This window comes from Onthophagus taurus, chromosome 10 (genome assembly GCF_036711975.1).
Source record: "Onthophagus taurus isolate NC chromosome 10, IU_Otau_3.0, whole genome shotgun sequence".
Lineage (NCBI taxonomy): Eukaryota > Metazoa > Arthropoda > Insecta > Coleoptera > Scarabaeidae > Onthophagus > Onthophagus taurus.
The window spans coordinates 7831752-7853733 of record NC_091975.1 but is presented as its reverse complement, the minus strand read 5'-3'; the positions used below and the strand labels follow the sequence as shown (position 1 = coordinate 7853733).

At 30.3% G+C, this 21982-nt stretch overlaps 1 protein-coding gene and 1 long non-coding RNA gene across 5 annotated transcripts in view; one reads left to right on the top strand and one right to left on the bottom strand.

Moving 5' to 3' along the window:
* The window catches only part of LOC111419107 (uncharacterized), a 228790-nt gene that overhangs the window by 153851 nt on the left and 52957 nt on the right, over window positions 1-21982 (bottom strand). The gene's annotated exons all lie outside the window — the stretch shown is intronic.
* LOC111419106 (homeotic protein ultrabithorax-like) overlaps window positions 1-21982 on the top strand; it is a 526223-nt gene that overhangs the window by 495103 nt on the left and 9138 nt on the right. The window contains exon 4 of one of the 3 annotated variants that reach the window (XM_023051866.2): window positions 4220-4414. The exons of the other annotated variants lie outside the window; for them this stretch is intronic. The gene's annotated coding sequence lies outside the window, so the exon portion shown is untranslated. Of the gene's footprint in view, window positions 1-4219; window positions 4415-21982 lie in introns of those variants that run through there. 3 annotated transcript variants of the gene reach the window in all.

The window sequence follows — 21982 nt, the reverse complement described above, 5'->3', positions numbered from 1 at the left end:
CTCAATTCCAATTTTTAACTAACTTAATTTAACAATTAAAAAAAATCGCGAAAATTCGAATTCTTAAGATATTTTGTTGACACACTCTCAATATACAGAGGAAAGTATGTACTTTTTCATGAACGTAACCGCACTTAAAAATCTCTATTCGTTTCTGAGATATTAAAGTTTGAACTCAACTTCAATTTTTAACTACATTAATTTAATAATAAAAAAAAAATCGCGAAAATTCGAATTTTTAAGATATTTTGTTGAAACATTCTCAATATACAGAGGAAAGTATGTGCTTTTTCATGAACAATACCGCATTTAAAAATCTCTATTCGTTTCTGAGATATTAAAGTTTGAACTCCAATTTTTAACTACATTAATTTAGTAATTAAAAAAAATCGGGAAAATTCGAATTCTTAAGATATTTTTTTGAAACATTCTCAATATACAGAGAAAAGTATGTACTTTTTCATGAACGAAACCGCTCTTAACAATCTTTATTCGTTTATGAGATATTAAAGTTTGAACTCAACTCCAATTTATAACCACATTAATTTAATAATTTAAAAAAATCGCGAAAATTTGAATTCTTAAGATATTTTGTTGAAACATTCCTAATATATAGAGGAAAGCATGTGCTTTTTCATGAACGAAACCGCACTTAAAAATCTCTATTCGTTTCTGAGATATTAAAGTTTGAACTCAACTCCAATTTTTAACCACATTAATTTAATAATTTAAAAAAATCGCGAAAATTCAAATTCTTAAGATATTTTGTTGAAACATTCCTAAAATATAGAGGAAAGTATGTACTTTTTCATGAACGAAACCGCATTTAAAAATCTCTATTCGTTTCTAAGATATTAATGTTAGAACTCAACTCCAATTTTCAACCACATTAATTTATTTAATAATTAAAAAAAATGGCGATATTTCGAATTCTTAAGATATCTTGTTGAAACATTCCCAACATATAGAAGAAAGTATGTACTTTTTCATGGACGATACTGCTCTTAAAAATCTCTATTCGTTTCTAAGATAACAATGTTTGAACTTAATCCAAATTTTTAACTATATAAATTTAACGATTTTTGTTTTAAATCGCGAAAAATTAAATTCTTAAGATATTCTAATGAAACATATGTGACTTATAGGGGAAAACATGCGCTTTTTTTATGAGCGATACCGCATTCAAATATCTCTATTCGTTTCTGAGATAACAATGTTTGAAGTCAACCCGAATTTTTAACTACATTTTTTTTTTTTAACTACATAAATTTAACAATTTTATTAAAAAATCGCGAAAATTCGAATTCTTAAGATATTTTGTTGAAACATTCCCAATATATAGAAGAAAGTATGTACTTTTTCATGGACGATACTGCTCTTAAAAATCTCTATTCGTTTCTGAGATAACAATGTTTGAACTTAATCAAAATTTTTAACTTTATAAATTTAACGATTTTTTTTTTATCGCGAAAAGCTAAATTCTTAAGATATTCTAATGAAACATATGTGACTTATAGGGGAAAACATGCACTTTTTTTATGAGCGATACCGCATTCAAATATCTCTATTCGTTTCTGAGATAACAATGTTTGAAGTCAACCCGAATTTTTAACTACATAAATTTAACAATTTTATTTAAAAAAATCGCGAAAATTCGAATTCTTAAGATATATTGTTGAAACATTCCCAATATATAGAAGAAAGTATATACTTTTTCATGGACGATACTGCTCTTAAAAATCTCTATTCGTTTCTGAGATAACAATGTTTAAACTCAACCCAAATTTTTAACTATATAAATTTAACGATTTTTTTTTAAATCGTGAAAAATTAAATTCTTAAGATATTCTAATGAAACATATGTGACTTATAGGAAAAAACATGCACTTTTTTTATGAGCGATACCGCATTCAAATATCTCTATTCGTTTCTGAGATAACAATGTTTGAAGTCAACCCGAATTTTTAACTACATAAATTTAACAATTTTATTTAAAAATCGCGAAAATTCGAATTCTTAAGATATTTTGTTGAAACATTCCCAATATATAGAAGAAAGTATGTACTTTTTCATGGACGATACTGCTCTTAAAAATCTCTATTCGTTTCTGAGAAAACAATGTTTGAACTTAATCCAAATTTTTAACTATATAAATTTAACGATTTTTGTTTTAAATCGCGAAAAATTAAATTCTTAAGATATTCTAATGAAAACTATGTGACTTATAGGAAAAAACATGCACTTTTTTTATGAGCCATACCGCATTCAAATATCTCTATTCGTTTCTGAGATAACAATGTTTGAACTCAACCCAAATTTTTAACTATATAAATTTAACGATTTTTTTTTTAATAGCGAAAAGCTAAATTCTTAAGATATTCTAATGAAACATATGTGACTTATAGGGGAAAACATGCGCTTTTTTATGAGCGATACCGCATTCAAATATCTCTATTCGTTTCTGAGATAATAATGTTTGAACTGTACCCGAATTTTTAACTACATAAATTTAACAATTTTATTTAAAAATCGCGAAAATTCGAATTCTTAAGATATTTTGTTGAAACATTCCCAATATATAGAAGAAAGTATGTACTTTTTCATGGATGATACTGCTCTTAAAAATCTCTATTCGTTTCTGAGATAACAATGTTTGAACTCAACCCAAATTTTTAACTATATAAAAATTTAATAATTTTTTTTTAAATCACGAAAATTTAAATTTTTAAGATATTCTAATGAAACATATAGATAATAATGGGTTATATTAGAGATAATAATGTTTGCCTCTACTCGAATTTTTAACTACATAAGTGTAACAACTTTTTAAAAAATTACGAAAATTCGAATTCTTAAGATATTTTGTTGAAACATTCTGAACAAATTTTAACTCTTTGTAATTGAGATAGTTGCGAGAAATTTATAATTTTATTTCTTTAAAATATAACTTTTTATTTATTTCTTGAGTGTTAGTCCGTTTACAATAAGATTTTCAAGAAAATCTCCGGTGTTTGAAGTAAAGATTACGATTCCACCAGGGGTCGCATAATAAAGCAGATTTCCTTTTATTGCGCCGGAGGGCGCGTCGCAGCTTATTCCGGATTTTCCGCTGAGATATTGCGGATTCCATTTGATTTAAGGTTCCGTTAAATTTTAACATTTCCAGTTTGTATCTCTTGAATGTTGTCGTTATCTAGCTAAAATATTTTTCGTTTTGATTTTTTTTCTAAATTGGCTAAATTAAAACTGGCTGGGTTTAGAGACGTGAAAACCGGGTAAAGTAAAAGAGGGAAGGGTGTAGATCTTGCAGAAGCATTGTGCCGTGGCAACTGTGCGCCATCTGTAAGGGCCGATTTATGTCGGTTCGAGTTTTAAAACGCGCACTTCTTCTTCTCCGCCCTTCTTATCTGCGGCGGTCTCATTTCCCGCTCGGGTGGGTGCGATCGAGTATCTTTTTAAGTTTCTGGAAACTATTGTGTCAAGTTAATCTGATGGGGCGTGGTGCCGATTTATCGTCGTCCCACCAACATTTTTTTTAACAAAACTATTTTTTAACGAAAATTTATTTCTTTGTCTCTCCCCCGCACACCCTGCTATTATTTTAGCGGCTGTTGCGGAAGGTATCAAATTGAAAGCGACCACCCACCTTAGAGTACCGCAATAAAAATGTAAAACAAACCCATATTTCAAAATAACGCTCGGCCCATTTGCGAAGATTAGCATTTTAAAATGCGCCACCACCTCTAACATAGAAAAAAAAACAACCCAGTTGTTTCCGGTGACGAAACTTCTTCCTTTTTCGTATTTTCCATCTCAACAACTATTTGCAAAGAACCCCTCTTACATACACAAAGACACGTTGGTGTGCAGCAGTGTTTTTCATTTTCTTTATATTACCCCCGTCGATCGTAAAGGCATTTGCCGTGACCAAAACTTCTCGACGAACGAGGGGCTTAGATTGTAACTTTCCCATAGGAGTCCTCAATCCGTTACAGTCACCTTCTAAGGAACCATCCACTTCGGGAAAGCCTACATATATCTTTTGAGGCGTTTAGTTTCGATTGTTTCTTCTTCTTCTTCTCTTCGCGTGTCTGTGTCGTCCGATTGCTTTGGGGAATTTGAGAATTCTATAGATCGAGTTGAATTTTTATTATTAATCCATCAACTTGTGCACAAAAAAATTTAATTTCTAAAAAATACTCTTTTCTTATTGTTCCAGGTGACCGTGAAGGGTGTACAACGAGAACCTGTTTTTTTTTTAATTAAATTTTCCCCCCAATTTTTGTTATTATTATAATTTATTTAGATCAAATTCCCAAAAACAAAAATGTATACGAATATTTATTTTCAACGAATTATTAAGATAAAAATAGATTTGTTATTTTTGTAAATAATAAAACATTTTTTTTTTTAATTATTTTTATTTTTTATCTTTCACCTCGTTTTACACCCTTACTTAATCATCGTTAAACCTAGCTAATACATCATCAATTAGGGGGCATTTTGGGTTTCGACCGTTTAAAAACCTCGGTACCGGAAACCGTCCTCGCAAATTAATTTATAACAAAGTGCACTTCATGGACGACCGTAACGGCGATTTGTTTAATTATGCGGGCTTCGATAACCCCCTTTTCGAAAACCCACACCACGCAGTCAACAGCGACCCAAAAACCAACACCATCCCTTCCGAAACACGTGCTCCAGTCGTGCGCTTTTAATTAACGATATTTTACGCGCAAATTGTAATTTGTTGTCCACGCGACACGCGCGAATTCGAATTGATTTTCTAAACTTGAAAATTTTCGCATTATAAAATTTGAAACACTATTACGATTTATATCTAGTAGGATGCTCGGTTTGTTATTGAAATTAAAATAATCAGAAAGAAATATTGAATGGCTGAAGTATTTGTTATTTATTCCAAAAAAAACTGGGTTTTCAAAGGTATAGGAAGTAGCAAAAGTAGTTATTACCATATTTTAGAACAAATTAAATTGATCAGAAATTCTGCTCAACTTAAAATTTGCAAAAATTCAAGGAAAACTGGGTTTATAAAGAAACATGGAGTACAATTTTCCACATTTGCTTTTTTGACATGATGCAGCACAAATTAGATTCATCAGAAATTCTGCTCAACTCAAAATTTGCAAAAATTCAATTAAAACTGAAATTTTAAAGTACAAATGGGAAATGGCTAAAATACTTTTTTATATTTTCTATTTCTTACATGATGAGGAATACGATGCATACCAACTAAAATTTGTAAAAATTCCAAAAAAAACTGGGTTTTCAAAGGTATAGAAAGTAGCAAAAGTAGTTATTACCATATTTTAGAAGAAATTAAATTGATCAAAAATTCTGCTCAACTTAAAATTTACAAAAATTCAAGGATAACTGGGTTTATAAAGAAACATGGAGCACAAATTTCCACATTTACTTTTTTGAGATGATGCAGCACAAATTAGATTCATCAGAAATTGTGCTCAACTCATAATTTGCAAAAATTTTATGAAAACTGAAATTTTAAAGTAAATGGCTAAAATACGTTTTTTATATTTTCTATTTCTTACATGATGAGGAATACGATGCATACCAATAGAATTGACAAGAAACTCTGCTCAACCTTAAATTTACAAAAATTCGAAGAAAACTGGGTTCATACTGAAGCATGGAGCACATTTTTCCATGTGGAATCCGACGCAGCACCAAAGATCTGGCAACGTCGCTCACTTCGCTCCTCTCGGTATAGGCCATAACGTGTTAAATAGTGTCCTATTGATACATACCGAATGTTTGTAAATGTGCTAAACTATTAAATTGTGCTAAAACTAATGAATAAGTAGATAAAGTTATTATTTTGAATTGTGGTTACTTCGTACACGTAAACATAAACACGTCAGAGTTTACAAACATTGTACAAATGAGGAAGGAGGGGGTCGGGGATTACTGTATATGTCTGAGACAAACAGATGTATATAAATGTATAGCGATGGCCTATCCAGAGAGAAACGTAGCGAGTGACATTACCAGATTTGCAAAAATTCAAGGAAAAATGGGTTTATAAAGAAACATAAAGTAGCAAGAGCACATTTTTCCACTTATTCTATGTTTGAGATGATGAGGAATTTGATGCAGAACAAATTAAATTGTTCAGAAATTCTGCTCAACCTAAAATTTCCAAAAATTGTAAGAAAACTGGGTTTGCAAAGAAACAAGGACTAGCAGAGCACAATTTTTCACATATTCTATATTTGAGATGATGAAGAATCTGATACAGAACAAATTAAATTGATCAAAAATTGTGCTCAACTCGAAATTTATAAAAATTAATATTATAATATTTTATATTATCGACATGATGAGGAATCCGATGCATAGTAAATTAAATTGATCAGAAATTCTACTCAACCTAAAATTTGCAAAAGTCCAAGGAAAACTGGGTTTATAAAGAAACATTGAGTACATTTTTCCACTTATTCTATGTTTGAGATGATGAGGAATTTGATGCAGAACAAATTAAATTGTTCAGAAATTCTGCTCAACCTAAAATTTCCAAAAATTCTAAGAAAACTGGGTTTATAAAGAAACATGGACTGGTAGAGCACATTTTTCCTTATATTTTATATTTGAGATGATGAGGAATCCGATGATTCAGATACAGAGCAAATTAAATTGACCAGAAATTGTGCTCAATTCAAAATTTGTAAAAATTCAATAAAAACTGGAATTTTAAAGTAATGGAGAATGGCGCAGATACTTTTTTCATATTTTATATTATTGACATGATGAGGAATCGGATGCATAGTAAATTAAATTGATCAGAACTTGTACTCAACCTAAAATTTGCAAAAGTTCAAGGAAAACTGGGTTTATAAAGAAACATTGAGTACATTTTTCCACTTAATCTATGTTTGAGATGATGAGGAATCTGATGCAGAACAAATTAAATTGTTCAGAAATTCTGCTCAACCTAAAATTTCCAAAAATTCTAAGAAAACTGGGTTTACAAAGAAACATAGACTAGTAGAGCACATTTTTCCTCATATTTTATATTTGAGATGATGAGGAATCCGATGATGCAGATACAGAGCAAATTAAATTGATCAGAAATTGTGCTCAACTCGAAATTTGTAAAAATTCAATGAAAACTGGAATTTTAAAGTAATGGAGAATGGCGCAGATACTTTTTTCATATTTTATATTATTGACATGATGAGAAATCCGATGCATAGTAAATTAAAATGATCAGAAATTCTGCTCAACCTAAAATTTGCAAAAGTTCAAGGAAATCTGGGTTTATAAAGAAACATAGAATACATTTTACCACTTATTCTATATTTAAGATGATGAGGAATTTGATGCAGAACAAATTAAATTGTTCAGAAATTCTGCTCAACCTAAAATTTCCAAAAGTTCAATGAAAACTGGGTTTATAAAGAAACATTGACTAGTAGAGCACATTTTTCCTCATATTTTATATTTGAGATGATGAGGAATCCGATGATGCAGATACAGAGCAAATTAAATTGATCAGAAATTGTGCTAAAATCGAAATTTGTAAAAATTCAATGAAAACTGGAATTTTAAAGTAATGGGGAATGACGCAAATGCTTTTTTAATATTTTATATTATTGACATGATGAGAAATCCGATGCAAAGCAAATTAAATTGATCAGAAATTCTACTCAACCTAAAATTTGCAAAAGTCCAAGGAAAACTGGGTTTATAAAGAAACATTGAGTACATTTTTCCACTTATTCTATGTTTGAGATGATGAGGAATCTGATGCAGAACAAATTAAATTGTTCAGAAATTCTGCTCAACCTAAAATTTCCAAAAATTCAAAGAAAACTGAGGTTACAAAGAAACATGGACTAGTAGACAACATTTTTCCTCATATTTTATATTTGAGATGATGAGGAATCCGATGATTCAGATACAGAGCAAATCAAATTGATCAGAAATTGTGCTCAATTCAAAATTTGTAAAAATTCAATAAAAACTGGAATTTTAAAATAATGGGGAATGGCGCATATGCTTTTTTCATATTTTTTATTATTGACATGATGAGAAATCCGATGCAAAGCAAATTAAATTGATCGGAAATTCTACTCAACCTAAAATTTGCAAAAGTTCAAGGAAAACTGGGTTTATAAAGAAACATAGAGTACATTTTTCCACTTATTCTATGTTTGAGATGATGAGGAATCTGATGCAGAACAAATTAAATTGTTCAGAAATTCTGCTCAAACTAAAATTTTCGAAAATTCCAAGAAAACTGAGGTTACAAAGAAACATGGACTAGCAGAGCACATTTTTCCACATATTTTATATTTGAAATAATAAGGAAATTGTGCTAAAATGGTAATTTGTGAAAATTCAATGAAAACTAAAATCTTAAAGTAATGGGGAATGACGCAAATGCTTTTTTAATATTTTATATTATTGCCATGATGAGGAATCCGATGCATAGTAAATTAAATTGATCAGAAATTCTACTCAACCTAAAATTTGCAAAAGTTCAAGGAAATCTAGGTTTATAAAGGAAAAGAATACATTTTACCACTTATTCTACGTTTAAGATGATGAGGAATTTGATGCAGAACAAATTAAATTGTTCAGAAATTCTGCTCAACCTAAAATTTCAAAAAGTTCTAAGAAAATTGGGTTTACAAAGAAACATGGACTAGTAGAGCACATTTTTCCTCATATTTTATATTTGAGATGATGAGGAATCCGATGATTCAGATACAGAGCAAATTAAATTGATCAGAAATTGTGCTCAACTCGAAATTTGTAACAATTCAATGAAAACAGGAATTTTAAAGTAATGGGGAATGGCGCAAATGCTTTTTTCATATTTTTTATTATTGACATGATGAGGAATCCGATGCATAGTAAATTAAATTGATCAGAAATTGTACACAACCTAAAATTTGCAAAAGTTCAAAGAAAACTGGGTTTATTTATTTATTTATTTTACTTCCGAAATTACAGGGTTGCCCCTAATTACAAATTTCAGAACTTAAGTCTACTAGTACATAATATAACCAACAAAAATAACAAAACAACCAAGATCAAGCATAAATGTTAATTAACCCATCACAGAACGCGCGGAGGATATATTGAACCAAAACTTTAAAAAATGAATAGAATTACATCACAAATTACAGAATTCAATGACAAAAATCAAGTTTGGCTACTGGGTGGCTGCAGCACTTATCAAAGGTGTCAAATGTTGTTTAAACGATCTAATACCAACGCCAAACAGAGGTATGAAGGAAGAAGCCGACAGTGTGTTGTACAGTGAAAGGATTCTAATAAAAGGAGAATTTCGTCTCAGTTCAGTTGAAAACCGAGGAATATAGAAAAGATTCTTTAGCCTACCACAATATGCAGGCGCATAGAAAGCAATATTTTCTAATATTAATGGAGCATTTATACTATTATTCAACATTTTATACAGAAAACAGAGTGATATAATTTTTCTTCTGAGAGACAACCTGGTGTTCTTAAATAATTTGCGTGCAAATTCGTACAATCTAAAACCAATGAAAACACGGAATTTTTTGTAGTAGAGATACCTAATGAATTTATTTTGAATAGTTTCTATTAAATTAGAATAAAGAATTGACCCGGGATACCATATTATTACCGCATATTCCAGCTTAGATCGCACTAAAAAATTGAACAGTAATTGCAGCGTCTGTAAGTTTGAGAAACTGTACCCATTTCTAATGACAAATCCTAAGAGACGCAAAGCTGTGGTTGCTGTGGCTTTAATATGTTCAGCAAAGCATAAACCAGGCGAAAACAACACACCCAAGTCTCTCTTTTTAACTTTATAAAGAAACATAGAGTACATGTTTCCACTTATTTTATGTTTGAGATGATGAGGAATCTGATGAAGAACAAATTAAATTGTTCAGAAATTCTGCTCAACCTAAAATTTCAAAAAATTCTAAGAAAACTGGGTTTACAAAGAAACATGGACTAGCAGAGCACATTTTTCCCCATATTCTATGTTCAGTTAATTGTTCAGAAATTCTGCTCAACCTAAAATTTTCAAACATTCTAGGGAAACTGGGTTTACAAAGAAACAAGGAGTAACAAGAGCACATTAAGAACAAATTAAGTTGATCATAAATTCTGCCAAGCTCGAAATTTTCAAAATTTAATAACAACTGACTTTTTAATGTAATGGGGAATGGCAAAAATACTTGTTCTCATATTTTCTGTATGTGCGATGATGAGGATCATGTGTTAATGATGTCTTTATTATTATATTTAATTTTTTTATTAGAGTGAAATATCAAGGTGGTTCAATATTAAGGGACTATAATTAACGTAACTAATACTGCAGGGAAGAGATTAATATGCAATAATTTACGGGCTCTGAGGTGGTTGGCTTTGGCTTAACTGTGGGTTTCACTACCTAAAACGAAATACGCTTTGTCTGCAGTAGTGAGGGTTCTCTCTCTCTGTCTCTATTTTCAAGCGTGATTAACCGGCTTCATTTCGGCTCGGACGGTCCGTTCGTTTCCACCAAAATGCAAATTTAATAAGTCGGGGCCGCGCGCTTGCAGGATTATTTTTATTTATACGGACGGATGGCGCGGCACCGGCGATAAACACATTATATCATAAACTATAATGCATTGTTCTCCGTGACGCCTGCCCGTGTAGGATCGCGCCGGGCAAAAGGTCATAAGTCCTTTTCTCTCTTCGCGCCGTGTGTTAAAACCGAGTTTCTCGCGTAGTACTTGCGAGGCCGATGTCTTCATACGCGACGCGATGCTCACAGACCTCGTATTTCTTGTATCAGCTTATACTAGGAAACACCCTGCTGTTATGCTGGAGTTATATATGGTCTTCGTAACGATAGGTGGTTCGTTCTTTACGCTATCGTCCTGGGATCTCAGGTGTTTCGGGCCTACATCTCTTCTCCGTCCCTTTCCCCCGCTAGCGTTGTTGGGAACCGGATACTTCTTGCTTAATTCCCATTCCCTAATTGAAACTTCCTCTCCTCCTTCCCACCACCACCACCACTGCGCCACACCAGAAAAGGCAACATCTGCTTTTTTTTTTCGTTCGGCGTAATTCAAAAGGGCGGATTTCAATTAGGGGATGTCCGCACTCCCGAACGATTATGGCTTTAGGGCACGCTACTATCCGGATTAAAATTAAGTGGGTGATGAAAAGAATTTTTTTGAAATAAATTTTTTGATTCTTACTGCATTTGTATTCAAATCCATGGTCGATTTTTACGACCAAGAAAACATATTGAAATATATGTAGCGTATTTATCCGATTTCACTGGAGCGAGAAAAGAAAACTCCGGGAATTTTCCCCATACCCCCCCTCTTCCTCGCGATCCTCCCCACGGTCCACGTCGAGAACGCCCTGCAGTTTCCTATTTATTGAGTTTGAACAGAGATAAGGCACAAGGAGCCCTCCACGTCCGTATATATCTTTCTATCTCGTGTTTGTCTGGGGGATCTTTTCGGGGGATATTTCGGAGGATATTTTGTAGGATGAGAAGAAGGGGGAAGGAAGCGTCGGGACGCCCGACAGCACGGCGACCAACGTCACATTGCTCATTCGAGGCGCACTCAGCACATTTTAAAATGTATCAGTCCCACATAAAATTACAATACGTTTCATTCCCAATTTTTCACTTTTTTAAGTTATTTTCGAAAAACTAAAACGATTTGTTAAATAAGGATGTCAAGTTGTGACAGTTCTTAAAGGAAGTAATTGCTAATTTGTATCGAAGAGATGCAGAATAAACTAAATTGATCAGAAATTCTGCTCAACCTAAAATTTGCAAAAATTCAATGAAAACTGGGGTTTTAATGTAATGGGAAATGGCAAAAAATACTTTCTTCATATTTTCTATTTTTGAGATGAAGAGAATTCCGATGCATACCAAATTAAATTGATCAGAAATTTTGCTCAACCTAAAATTTGCTAATTTCATATTTTGTTATAATAAATGTTGGAAGTTTTGTCCATTTTGATCTAAACATAAGTTCACTCTTCGTTTCATATTGTTGAACACATTTTGCAATGTTTCTGGAGTTGGAACCTTGAACGGCTTCTGTAATTGCTTCACGTAATTCATCTAAATTATGTAATCGATTACAGGATACTTTAGTTTTTAAGTATCCAAACATAAAATAATCACCAATGTCCAATGTCCTTCCTGCAGTATGTGCAGTTGCTCCATCTTGTTGGAAGTAACCCTGCTGCAATTCATCATCGTGAAGTTGCTAAATGGATTTAGAATTATTTCTCGATAATTTGTTGATAATAGGGCAAATAATTCTTCTTCTAGACATTGCCAACCAAACACCAACTTTTTGAGGATGTAAAGGACTTTCAACGAACACATGTGGATTTTCTGCAGCCCATATTCGACAATTTTACATAACCACTCAAGTGAAACCATGCTTCGTCACTGAAAAATGTGAGGTCTAACATGTTATCATTATTTAAAACTTCGTTAAACCAATGACAGTACTGCATGCGACGAGGAAAATCAGGAAGCTGCAGCTGACACTTTTTGCACTTTTTTACAAGCCTTTTGACATGAACCAAGAGATAAATTTGTTTGTGCTGATAAGCATCGTAAAGATTTCTTGGGGCTTGTTTCCATTCTTTCACCAACATCTTCAACGATATCTTCTGTTAGAATTGTGGGCCGGCCAGTAGATTTTCCTTTACAAACTGATGACGTTTCTGTAAATTTTTTAATTATACGGCGCACATGTTGAATAAAGGAATCAGAAATAACGTTGCCTTCAGGAAACTCCTCTTGAAATTGCTGATGGCAGTTTTGGTACGAATACTTCCAAATTCCTTCTTCATTGCGTATTCCCGTGCGGAAATAAGCATCAATAATAAATCGATTGTGTAAATCGGTGAAAGCCATTTCTAACCTATTGTTTACCTATCACAAATACGCGTAATTCAGGTGGTAACAAAAAAAAGCCTTTTATGATAATAAATATCCAATTATAAGAGAAAAATATGAAATGGTGAAACACCTACCACTGGTTGTCAAAAATACGATGCAATACGTCGAAAACACCAGCCGGTACCAACGTTATTTGTCAAATGTTACTAAAAGACAAGCGCGCCAAATTCAAACACCTTACAATCATTGTTGAACGCTCTGTATTAGTGACATGATGAGGAATCTGATGCATCGTAAATTAAATTGATCAGAAATTCTACTCAACCTAAAATTTGCAAATGTTCAAGGAAAACTGGGTTTATAAAGAAACATTGAGTACATTTTTCCACTTATTCTATGTTTGAGATGATGAGGAATCTGATGCAGAACAAATTTAATTGTTCAGAAATTTTGCTCAACCTAAAATTTTCAAACCTTCTAGGGAAACTGGGTATACAAAGAAACATGGAGTAACAAGAGCACATTAAGAACAAATTAAGTTGATCATAAATTCTGCCAAGCTCGAAATTTTCAAAATTTAATAAAAACTGGGTTTTTAATAAATGGCAAAAATACTTGTTCTCATATTTTCTGTATGTGCGATGATGAGGATTGATGTCTTTATTATTATATTTAGTATTATATTTAATTTTTTTATTAAAGTGAAATATCAAGGTGGTTCAATATTAAGTTCAATATTAAATCTGGGTTTATAAAGAAACATAGAGTAGCAAGAGCACATTTTTCCACTTATTCTATGTTTGAGATGATGAGGAATTCGATGCGTACTAAATTAAATTGATCAGAAATTCTGCTCAACCTCAAATTTCACAAAATTCTAAGAAAACTGGGTTTACAAAGACACAAGGACTAGCAGAGCACAACTTTTCACATATTCTATATTTGAGATGATGAGAAATCCGATAATTCAGATACAAAGCAAATTAAATTGATCAGAAATTGTGGTCAAATCGAAATTTGTAAAAATTCAATGAAAACTCTAGTTTTAAAGTAATGGGGAATGGCGGAGATGCTTTTTTTCATATTTTATATTATTGACATCATGAGGAATCTGATGCATGGTAAATTAAATTGATCAGAAATTCTACTCAACCTAAAATTTGGAAAAGTTCAAGGAAAACTGGGTTTACAAAGAAACATAGAGTATCAAGAGCACATTTTTCCATTTATTCTATGTTTGATACGATGAGGAATCCGATGCAGAACAAATTAAATAGATCAGAAATTATGCTCAACCTAAAATTTCCAAAAACTGTAAGAAAACTGAGTTTACAAAGAAACAAAAACTAGCAGAGCACAATTTTCCACATACTCTATATTTGAGATGATGAGGAATCTGATGCAGAACAAATTAAATTGATCAGAAAATGTGCTCAACTCGAAATTTATAAAAATTCAATGAAAACTGGAATTGTAAAGTAATGGGGAATGGACGCAAATGCTTTTTTAATATTTTATATTATTGACATGATGAGGAATCCGATGCATAGTAAATTAAATTGATCAGAAATTGTACTCATCCTAAAATTTACAATAGTTCAATTAAAACTGAGTTTATAAAGAAACATAGAGTACATTTTTCCACTTATTCTATGTTTGAGATGATGAGGAATCTGATGCAGAACAAATTAAATTGTTCAGAAATTTTACTCAACCTAAAATTTCCAAATATTCTAAGAAAACTGGGTTTACAAAGGAACAAGGACTAGCGAGCACAATTTTCCACATATTCTATATTTGAGATGATGAGGAATCCGATGATTCAGATACAGAGCAAATTAAATTGATCAGAAAGTATGGTCAAATCGAAATTTATAAAGAAAACCGGAATTTTAAAGTAATGGGGAATGGCGCAGATGCTTTTTTCGTATTTTATATTATTGACATGATGAGGAATCTGATGCATAGTAAATTAAATTGATCAGAAATACTACTCAACCTAAAATTTGCAAAAATTCAAGGAAAACTGGGTTTATAAAGAAACATAGAGTACATTTTTCCACTTATTCTATGTTTGAGATGTTGAGGAATCTGATGCAGAACAAATTAAATTGATCAGAAATTCTGCTCAACCTAAAATTTCCAAAAATTCTAAAAAAACTGGGTTTGCAAAGAAACAAGGACTAGCAGAGCACAATTTTCCACATATTCTATATTTGAGATGATGAGGAATCTGATACAGAACAAATTAAATTGATCAGGAATTGTGCTCAACTCGAAATTTATAAAAATTTAATGAAAACTGAAATTTTAAAGTAATGGGGAATGGCGCAGATTTCATATTTTATATTATTGACATGATGAAGAATCCGATGCATAGTAAATTAAATTGATCAGAAATTCTGCTCAACCTAAAATTTGCAAAAGTTCAAGAAGAATTGGAATGAGGAATATTTTCGAAAATCTAAAACGATTTGTTAAATAAGGATGTCAAGTTGTGACGGTTCTTAAAGGAAGTAATTGCAAATTTGTACGTGTTTGGGGTCGGGTTCGAAGAGCCGTATGGTACCGTGGGGGCCGCGGGGCGGGTTCCATAGCGGGATTTATGGGCGTCCACCGGCTTGCTTTATGGCTATTTTGCGGAACGGGTTCCGCGCCGGCCGCAAGATGTCTCTATCGTCGCGCGGATAGCTTTATGGCCATTCTGCGGCAATTAGATTACTCGCTTGTAATTCGAGTTTTTGCTTTGGCCGGATGCTCCGACAGATGGCGCGTTTGACTTATTGGCCAACTCGATTTTCCCCGTTTTCTTCAGTAAAGTTCTTTTTTTATGTTACTAAGAAAACTACATGTTGTTAAAAAAGAATCTAATCAATCATTAATTTTTTTTTTTAATTTAAATCGAAAAGTTTTCTAAAATCAACCCCTTGGTCATAAATTAGTCTAGTTTTCGGGATTGTGTATGCATTTTTCGTTGGCTCACGTTCTTATATTTAGACGGTGAATTATTTTGGATATAATAATGGTCTTTGGTCACAGTCTGATCGCAACGGAAGTTCGAGTCTGAGGCGGTCGGGTAAAAGGACGATGGCAGCGCCGCCGCCGCCTCTACCGCCGCCAAAGGGGTGGGAAGGGAAGCAAATATCGCGATTTAGTACGATATTCCGCTTCGCAAACAACTATATAATAATAACGTTATTTATAATGGAGGATTTACAATGAAAAGGGAAGAAATTCGCCAGACAATGTAACAACTTAATTCTTAATAACGATTTTTTTTTAATCCGGCGCTTCCACCAATTATTTAATAAAAAAAATCTTATCTAAACATTTTTAACTAAACTGGCTTTATTTATAAGCAACTTAATTAATGTCTTTTCCATTGAATTAAGATAAACCTCCTTAACGTCTTTATTCGCCGTAAAACCATCGTCAAAGAAGAAGAATCGAAAATCAAGTAAAAAAAGGGAATGAACGGCGGTGACAAGTTGACGTGACCACACTGGCAAAGATCTGGGCTCATTCAATTCAGACCTCGAGATTCCTATCAATGCTAATTCGCCTACATTTTTTTCTTTTAAGATGCAAACAAACAATTTTTTTGTAAATAATTAACGAACTACATAAAAAAAGATGTTGATGTTGAGGAAAATCTTCGTAGTAGCTCTTAGGTCAACAATTTAGTTAATGGTGCGACAAATTCATATGACTAGACAGAGGATAATGTATCTGTAGTCGTGGAAGGACGAGATAGAGAAGGATTTCATGGAGTCTTGAAAAAGGGTGTGAGAGCGAATGCGAGCGATGCGCTTCGACCGAAAGAAGAGGAACGACGGATAAATTTATGACCGGTTGATTTATGACCGGCGGTATTGTCTGCAACGCGGATAATATACTGAACGCTTTTGCCCTCAAAAATTTTAAACCAGAAATATCTATCTGCAGAATTTGTTTTAAACAAAAACTTTTTTTTATTCGTTGACAGAAGCAAATGTAAGGGTTGACGTGGCTAAGCGAAAAGCACTTTATGAAATTTTTAACTGTATGAAGATAAACGGGAAGGGACGTGGCGAAAGATAAACCATAATTAGCGCGGTGTCATTTACACTTGTTTAAATTTAAAGTGGCCGTATTTTTTCGCCCCGAGAGCCCGCCACGCAGGGGAGGGTGCGAGATATACATCTGCAATTTTTACCCTCTCTTCCCCCCGGGCGGCCGCACGAGCTGTTGTACAAAAATAGATTGCTCCCCATTATTCTCCCCAACACCCCTACTCTTCTCTTTCTTTGTCTCTCTCTTTATCCCCAACATTCTAACAGGGTATTCTCATTACCGTCCAAGCAAATTACGTCTACTTATGTCTGCTTAATTATTTTCAAAAAAAATAACATTGAAGATTTATTTATATATGTATACCGAGTAATTATCTCAAAAATAAGGTTAACCAAATTAATTTTCAAAAAATTATAATGAATCGATATCTTAAGATATCGAAATGAAACTTTCGCTAAATTATAGAGTAAAGTATCCGCTTTATAATAAAAAATAAAGTTTTGTTGTATCTCGATTACTTTTTGAGATAAAAATTTTTCAGTTGAATCGTGTTTTTTAACTTTTTAATATTTTTGAGTAAATTTCAAAAAATCGTAACAAATCGACTTTTTAAGATATCGAAATAAAATTCTCACTAAATTATAGAGTAAAGTATCCGCTTTATAATAAAAAATAAAGTTTTGTTGTATCTCGATTACTTTTTGAGATAATAACTTTTCAGTTGAATTGTGTTTTTTAACTTTTTAATATTTTTGAGTTATTTTCAAAAGATCGTAACAAATCGATTTTTTTAGATATCGAAATTAACTTCTCACTAAATTATAGAGTAAAGTATCCGCTTTATAATAAAAAATAAAGTTTTGTTGTATCTCGATTCCTTTTTGAGATAATAACTTTTCAGTTGAATCGTGTTTTTTAACTTTTTAATATTTTTGAGTAATTTTCAAAAAATCGTAACAAATCGATTTTTTAAGATATCGAAATGAAATTCTCACTAAATTATAGAGTAAAGTATCCGCTTTATAATAAAAAATAAAGTTTTGGTGTATCTCGATTACTTTTTGAGATAATAACTTTTCAGTTGAATCGTGTTTTTTAACTTTTTAATATTTTTGTGTAATTTTCAAAAAATCGTAATAAATCGATTTTTTAAGATATCGAAATGAAATTTTCACTAAATTATAAAGTAAAGTATCCGCTTTAGAATAAAAAATAAAGTTTTGTTGTATCTCGATTACTTTTTGAGATAATAACTTTTCAGTTGAATCGTGTTTTTTAACTTTTTAATATTTTTGAGTTATTTTCAAAAAATCGTAACAAATCGATTTTTTAAGATATCGAAATGAAATTCTCACTAAATTATAGAGTAAAGTATCCGCTTTATAATAAAAAATAAAGTTTTGTTGTATCTCGATTACTTTTTGAGATAATAACTTTTCAGTTGAATCGTGTTTTTCAACTTTTTAATATTATTGAGTAATTTTCAAAAAATCGTAACAAATCGATTTTTTAAGATATCGAAATTAAATTCTCACTAAATTATAGAGTAAAGTATCCGCTTTAGAATAAAAAATAAAGTTTTGGTGTATCTCGATTACTTTTTGAGATAATAACTTTTCAGTTGAATCGTGTTTTTTAACTTTTTAATATTTTTGAGTAATTTTCAAAAAATCGTAACAAATCGATTTTTTAAGATATCGAAATTAAATTCTCACTAGATTATAGAGTAAAGTATCCGCTTTATAATAAAAAATAAAGTTTTGTTGTATCTCGATTACTTTTTGAGATAATAACTTTTCAGTTGAATCGTGTTTTTTAACTTTTTAATATTTTTGAGTAAATTTCAAAAAATCGTAACAAATCGATTTTTTAAGATATCGAAATTAAATTCACACTAAATTGTAGAGTAAAGTATCCGCTTTATAATAAAAAATAAAGTTTTGTTGTTTCTCGATTACTTTTTGAGATAATAACTTTTCAGTTGAATCGTGTTTTTTAACTTTTTAATAATTTTGAGTAATTTTCAAAAAATCGTAACAAATCGATTTTTTAAGATATCGAAATAAAATTCTCACTAAATTATAGAGTAAAGTATCCGCTTTATAATAAAAAATAAAGTTTTATTGTATCTCAATTATTTTTTGAGATAATAACTTTTTTTTAATTTCAAAAATCATAACAAATCGATATCTTAAGATATCGAAATTAAATTTTCACTAAATTATAGAGTAAAGTATCCGCTTTAGAATAAAAAATAAAGTTTTGGTGTATCTCGATTACTTTTTGAGATAATAACTTTTCAGTTGAATCGTGCTTTTTAACTTTTTAATATTTTTGAGTTATTTTCAAAAAATCGTAACAAATCGATTTTTTAAGATATCGAAATGAAATTGTCACTAAATTATAGAGTAAAGTATCCGCTTTAGAATAAAAAATAAAGTTTTGGTGTATCTCGATTACTTTTTGAGATAATAACTTTTCACTTGTATCGTGTTATTAACTTTTTAATATTATTGAGTAAATTTCAAAAAATCATAACAAATCGATATCTTAAGATATCGAAATGAAATTTTCACTAAATTATAGAGTAAAGTATCCGCTTTATAATAAAAAATAAAGTTTTGTTGTATCTCGATTACTTTTTGAGATAATAACTTTTCAGTTGAATCGTGTTTTTTAACTTTTTAACATTTTTGAGTAATTTTCAAAAAATCGTAACAAATCGATTTTTTAAGATATCGAAATTAAATTCACACTAAATTATAGAGTAAAGTATCCGCTTTAGAATAAAAAATAAAGTTTTGTTGTATCTCGATTACTTTTTGAGATAATAACTTTTCAGTTGAATCGTGTTTTTTTACTTTTTAATATTTTTGAGTAATTTTCAAAAAATCATAACACATCGATTTTTTAAGATATCGAAATGAAATTCTCACTAAATTATAGAGTAAAGTATCCGCTTTAGAATAAAAAATAAAGTTTTGTTGTAGCTCGATTACTTTTTGAGATAATAACTTTTCAGTTGAATCGTGTTTTTTAACTTTTTAATATTTTTGAGTAAATTTCAAAAAATCGTACAAAATCGATTTTTTAAGATATCGAAATGATATTTTCACTAAATTATAGAGTAAAGTATCCGCTTTATAATAAAAAATAAAGTTTTGGTGTATCTCGATTACTTTTTGAGATAATAACTTTTTAGTTGAATCGTGTTTTTTAACTTTTTAATATTTTTGAGTAAATTTCAAAAAATCGTAACACATCGATTTTTTAAGATATCGAAATGAAATTTTCACTAAATTATAGAGTAAAGTATCCGCTTTATAATAAAAAATAAAGTTTTGTTGTATCTCGATTACTTTTTGAGATAATAACTTTTCAGTTGAATCGTGTTTTTTAACTTTTTAGTATTTTTGGGTAATTTTCAAAAAATCGTAACAAATCGATTTTTTAAGATATCGAAATGAAATTTTCACTAAATTATAGAGTAAAGTATCCGCTTTAGAATAAAAAATAAAGTTTTGTTGTACCTCGATTACTTTTTGAGATAATAACTTTTCAGTTGAATCGTGTTTTTTAACTTTTTAATATTTTTGAGTAATTTTCAAAAAATCGTAATAAATCGATTATTTAAGATATCGAAATTAAATTCTCACTAAATTATAGAGTAAAGTATCCGCTTTATAATAAAAAATAAAGTTTTGTTGTATCTCGATTACTTTTTGAGATAATAACTTTTCAGTTGAATCGTGTTTTTTAACTTTTTAATATTTTTGAGTAATTTTCAAAAAATCGTAACAAATCGATTTTTTAAGATATCGAAATTAAATTCACACTAAATTATAGAGTAAAGTATCCGCTTTATAATAAAAAATAAAGTTTTGTTGTATCTCGATTACTTTTTGAGATAATAACTTTTCAGTTGAATCGTGTTTTTTAACTTTTTAATATTTTTGAGTAATTTTCAAAAAATCGTAACAAATCGATTTTTTAAGATATCGAAATTAAATTCACACTAAATTATAGAGTAAAGTATCCGCTTTATAATAAAAAATAAAGTTTTGTTGTATCTCGATTACTTTTTGAGATAATAACTTTTCAGTTGAATCGTGTTTTTTAACTTTTTAATATTTTTGAGTAAATTTCAAAAAATTGTAACAAATCGATTTTTTAAGATATCGAAATTAAATTCTCACTAAATTATAGAGTAAAGTATCCGCTTTATAATAAAAAATAAAGTTTTGGTGTATCTCGATTACTTTTTGAGATAATAACTTTTCAGTTGAATCGTGTTTTTTAACTTTTTAATATTATTGAGTAATTTTCAAAAAATCGTAACAAATCGATTTTTTAAGATATCGAAATAAAATTCTCACTAAATTATAGAGTAAAGTATCTGCTTTATAATAAAAAATAAAGTTTTGTTGTATCTCGATTACTTTTTGAGATAATAACTTTTCAGTTGAATTGTGTTTTTTAACTTTTTAATATTTTTAAGTAATTTTCAAAAAATCGTAACAAATCGATTTTTTAAGATATCGAAATTAACTTCTCACTAAATTATAGAGTAAAGTATCCGCTTTATAATAAAAAATAAAGTTTTGTTGTATTTCGATTACTTTTTGAGATAATAACTTTTCAGTTGAATCGTGTTTTTTAACTTTGTAATATTTTTGTGTAAATTTCAAAAAATCCTAACAAATCGATTTTTTAAGATATCGAAATAAAATTCTCACTAAATTATAGAGTAAAGTATCCGCTTTAGAATAAAAAATAAAGTTTTGTTGTAACTCGATTACTTTTTGAGATAATAACTTTTCAGTTGAATCGTGTTTTTTAACTTTTTAATATTTTTGAGTAATTTTCAAAAAATCATAACAAATCGATTTTTTAAGATATCGAAATTAAATTCTCACTAAATTATAGAGTAAAGTATCCGCTTTAGAATAAAAAAATAAAGTTTTGGTGTATCTCGATTACTTTTTGAGATAATAACTTTTCAGTTGAATC